Genomic DNA, 5,000 nt, shown 5'->3' on the forward strand with positions numbered 1-5,000 from the left:
AGAAGAAAGAAAGAAGAAAAGAAAGAAAGAAAGAAAGAAAGAAAGAAAGAAAGAAAGAAAGAAAGAAAGAAAGAAAAGAAAGAAAGAAATAAAGAAAAGAAAGAAAGAAAGGGTACAACATACCTTCTCTGTGCTTTTTTCAGAGAGAGAGAGAGAGAAATAAATAAACAAAAAGAATAAAATAAGAGAAGAAAGAAAGAAAGAAACACAGATGGGTTCACATAACAGACACCCAGTCTGTGTGAAGATATGATCCACTGTTTTATCAGGAAGTTGATTCACATTGGAGGATCCAACACTTTCTTGGTAATTCATAACTTATTGGTTTAGTAGCTAATCCATATCAATTTGTACGATCTCATTCATACTGTTTTGTACAATTTGCTTGTCCCCAATCACGATTGGATTTAGGGGTGGGGTTGGGTTGGGTGCCACGTCTCCTTTTAAAAATCGTAGACTTTTGTACGACTGAACTCGTATGAATTAGCCACTAAACTGGCAAAACGTAAAGTAGTGATGTTTCCCTGTGAGATCAGGCTGGAGGATTGGCAAATACAGTAAGCTCGTAAAAGAGACGTGTACCTGCAAAAGACATTGTTCAGTCTGAAGCTGAGTGAGTGAGTGAGTGAGTGAGTTGGGGTAGTGTGTGTGGGGAATGTTTATAGCCTGGATACCCATTCATTTCCTATGGCGGTCACTTTTGACCAGGAACACCACAAGTGTAACAAGGTTGATTAAAACACTCAATTTTCAATGAAAGAGTTAATCATCACTTTCATATGTTCAAATGCAAAGTGTGGAGGATATCAGAAGATCTTGAGGCAATCAGATGTAAAGCATCATATTTATGAGTGATTTAAGTTGTAAATCGGTCAGATTTGACCTGAACACAACAGGAAGGGTAACAGAGAGAAGATTTCTTCAGAACATTTCTGCACATAATAGTGTTAATAACTCATCTCTAATAACTGATTTATTTTCTCTTTGTTATAATGACAGTAAATAATATTAGACTAGCTATTCTTCAAGACACTTCTATACAGCTTAAAGTGACATTTAAAGGCTTAACTAGGGTAATTACGGTAAAGTTAGAGTAATTAGGCAAGTCATTGTATAACAGTGGTTTGTTCTGGAGACAATCCAAAACGAATATAGCTTAAGGGGGCTAATGATATTGACCTTAAAATGGCTTTAAAACAATTAAAAACTGCTTTTATTCTAGCTGAAATAAAACAAATAAGACTTTCTTCAGAAGAAAAAATATTATAGGAAATACTGTGAAAATTTCCTGAATCTGTTCAACATCATGTGGGAAATATTTAAAAAAGAAAAATTCTGACTCTGTTCATGCGTTCATTAGTGAAGCTCACAGAATCTCCTCCAGCTACACACACACACACACACACACACACACACACACACACACACACAGACACACACACACACACACACACACACACACACACACACACACACACACACACACACACACACACACACAGACACACACACACACACACACACACACACACACACACACACACACACACACACACACACACACACACACACACAGAGCAGCAGATGTCTCTAAACATCAGTTAGATTGCACTGTAGCGTTAACATGCATCAAATAATAAACCCAGTGAACTCTGTTTTAATCAGCTCAGTTATTGTCAGTGTTAGTGTGATGTTAATGATTGCAGGAGTTTTATAGTCTGGGAGTGTTCATGAGATTATTTAAAGAAACGACATTGACTAATATGATAATAGACCATCAAACACTTTTTCATGTAAAGCATCTTTTATCAAATTAATGGATTTATTAAGCAGTTTTGTTACTATTTTAAATATTATATATTTTTAGACAATTAAAAAAAGTTATCTATATGTATATATATTAATATAATAAACTACTGTATAATATGTTAGGCTTATTTGGGATTATTTGCAAACTAATTGTATGAAAGTTTATTGTACAATATTACTATTGTATATGTACTACACTTACCGGCCACTTTATTAGGTACTAGTAAGTTATTAGGTACTTACAAGTACCGGGTTGGACCCCCTTTTGCCTTCAGAACTGCCTTAATCCTTCTGGGCAGAGATTCAACAAGCTACTGTAAATATTCCTCAGAGATTTTGCTCCATATTGACATGATAGCATCACACAGCTGCTGCAGATTTGTCAGCTGCACATCCATGATGCCAATCTCCCGTTCCACCACATCCCAAAGGTGCTCTATTGTATTGAGCTCTGGTGACTGGGGTGGCCATTTGAGTACAGTAAACTCAATGTCATGTTTAAGAAACCAGTCTGAGATGATTCACGCTTTATGACATGGTGCGTTATCCTGCTGGAAGTAGCCATCAGAAGATGAAGACACTGTGCTCATAAAGGGATGGACATGGTCAGCAACAATACTCAGGTAGGCTGTGGTGTTCACACGATGCTCAATTGGTACTAATGGACCCAAAGTGTGCCAAGAAAATATCCCCCACACCATTACACCACCACCACCAGCCTGAACCGATGATACAAGGCAGGATGGATCCATGCTTTCATGTTGTTGAGGCCAAATTCTGACCCGACCATCTGAATGTGGCAGCAGAAATGGAGACTCATCAGACCAGGCAACGTTTCTCCAATCTTCTATTGTCCAGTTTTGGTGAGCCTGTGCGAATTGTAGCCTCAGTTTCCTGTTCTTAGCTGACAGGAGTGGCACCCGGTGTGGTCTTCTGCTGCTGTAGCCCATCCGCCTCAAGGTTGGACGTGTTGTGCGTTCAGAGATGCTCTTCTGCAGACCTCGGTTGTAACGAGTGCTTATTTGAGTTGCTGTTGCCTTTCTATCAGCTGGAACCAGTCTGGCCATTCTCCTCTGACCTCTGGCATCAACAAGGCATTTGCGCCCACAGAACTGCCACTCACTGGATATTTCCTCTTTTTCAGATCATTCTCTGTAAACCCTAGAGATGGTTGTGCGTGAAAATCCCAGTAGATCAGCAGTTTCTGAAATACTCAGACCAGCCCGTCTTGCACCAACAACCATGCCACGTTCAAAGTCACTTAAATCACCTTTCTTCTCCATTCTGATGCTCAGTTTGAACTGCAGCAGATCGTCTTGACCATGTCTACATGCCTAAATCCATTGAGTTGCTGCCATGTGATTGGCTGATTAGAAAATTGCATTAATGAGCAGTTGGACAAGCATACCTAATAAAGTGGCCAGTGAGCATGTATGTATTAGTCTATAAATGTAATATAACACTGTGCAATTGGTCACACATTAACAAATCTGACTAATATTCATAACAAATAAATAAATCAGTCATAAATACTGGAAAACCCCCAAGTGTAAGCACAGCTGAACTCTAAGTTGTCCCCGGTGTAGACTCCTCGTGTATTTCTGCATGTCTCTGTCTGTTGCTGGAGAAAGAGTGAGTGTGTTCTGGTGTGGTGGATGTGCGTCAGTCAGTCAGTGACAGTGGAGACGTCTCCGTGAGCATGATGTACACTAGACAGGGTGCACAATAGACCCTCACTCACAGCTGAATGGCAGGATTGATGGAGAGTATAGAGGCTTGCTTCTGTGTGGAGCGAGCAGTGAAACGGCACACACTCTTCAGCAGCGACGGCTTCAAGTGGAGTTTGAGGATCCTCTTGTACATCCACTGCACTTGAGGACTTCACTACTGACTGACGTCCTCTGTGTCAGCATAAAGACACACACACACACACACACACACTGGACAGAGAGTGTGTGTGTGCGAGCGGGTGTGAATATGTGTATGAATGTGAGCGAAAGTGTGTGCGTGTGTGAGAGAGAGAGCATGTGTGTGTGAGAAAGTGTGTGTTTGTGAGAGATAGAGTGTGTGTGTGTAAGAGAGAGTGTGTGTGTGTAAGAGAGAGTGTGTGTGTGCGAGCGGGTGTGAATATGTGTATGAATGAGAGCGAAAGAGTGTGTGTGTGTGAGAGAGAGAGAGAGATAAGTGTGTTTGAAAGAGAGTGTGTGTGTGCGCGTGCGTGTTTGTGTGTGTGTGTGTGTTAGAGAGAGCATGTGTCTGAGAGAGTGTGTGTGTTTGTGAGAGATAGAGTCTGTATGCGAGTGTGTGTGTGTGTGTGTGTGTGTGCGCGTGCGTGCGTGTGTGTGTGTGTGTGTTGGAGAGAGCATGTGTCTGAGAGTGTGTGTGTGTGTTAGTGTGTGTTAGAGAGATTGTGTGTGTGTTAGTGAGAGCATGTTTGTGTGAGAGAGTGTGTGTGTTTGTGAGAGAAAGATAGAGTCTATGCAAGTGTGTGTGTAAGAGAGAGAGAGTGTGTGTGTGTGTGTGTATTTGTATGTGTATTTGTGTGTGTGTGTATGTGTGTAAAAGAGAGAATGTGTGTTTGAGAGACTGTGTGTGTGTGCAAGCGGGTGTGAGTTTCTGTGTGTATGATCGAGAGCGAAAGAGTGTGTGTGTGTGAGAGAGTGTGTGTTTGAGAGAGCATGTGTGTGTAAGTTTGTGTGAGAGTGTGTGTTGGTGAGAGAAAGATAGTGTGTGTGTGTGTGTGCGTGCGTGGTTGCGTCTTTGTGTTTGATTCATTGTGTGTGTTTGATAGTTTGTGCGTGTGTATGTGTGAGAGATAGTGTGTGTTTCTGTGTGTAAGCAAGTGAGTTATTGCGTGTATGAATGTGTGTGTTATTGAATGTTTGTTAATGTGTGTGTGTGTGCGTTTGTGTGTGTGTGTTTGTCTGCATGCAATCGTGTGTTTTTGTTAGTGTAGGTTTGTTAATGTGTGTACAGTTTCTCTGTTTTTGTTAGTGTGTGTGTGTCTTTGTGAGTGTCCATGTTTTTGCTAGTGTGTGTGTGTGTGTGTATTTGTGTTTGAGTGTTCATGTTTTTGCTAGTGTGTGTGTGTGTGTATTTGTGTTTGTGAGTGTTCATGTTTTTGCTAGTGTGTGTGTGTGTATTTGTGTTTGTGAGTGTTCATGTTTTTGCTAGTGTGTGTGTGTGTATTT

The 5,000-nt window shown here is 40.8% G+C and overlaps 1 protein-coding gene across 1 annotated transcript in view; it reads left to right on the top strand.

The window, feature by feature from the left end:
• LOC130242839 (tubulin polymerization-promoting protein) overlaps window positions 1–5,000 on the top strand; it is a 33,979-nt gene that overhangs the window by 2,756 nt on the left and 26,223 nt on the right. The window lies entirely within an intron of this gene.

This window comes from Danio aesculapii, chromosome 16 (assembly GCF_903798145.1).
Source record: "Danio aesculapii chromosome 16, fDanAes4.1, whole genome shotgun sequence".
NCBI classification, from domain to species: domain Eukaryota; kingdom Metazoa; phylum Chordata; class Actinopteri; order Cypriniformes; family Danionidae; genus Danio; species Danio aesculapii.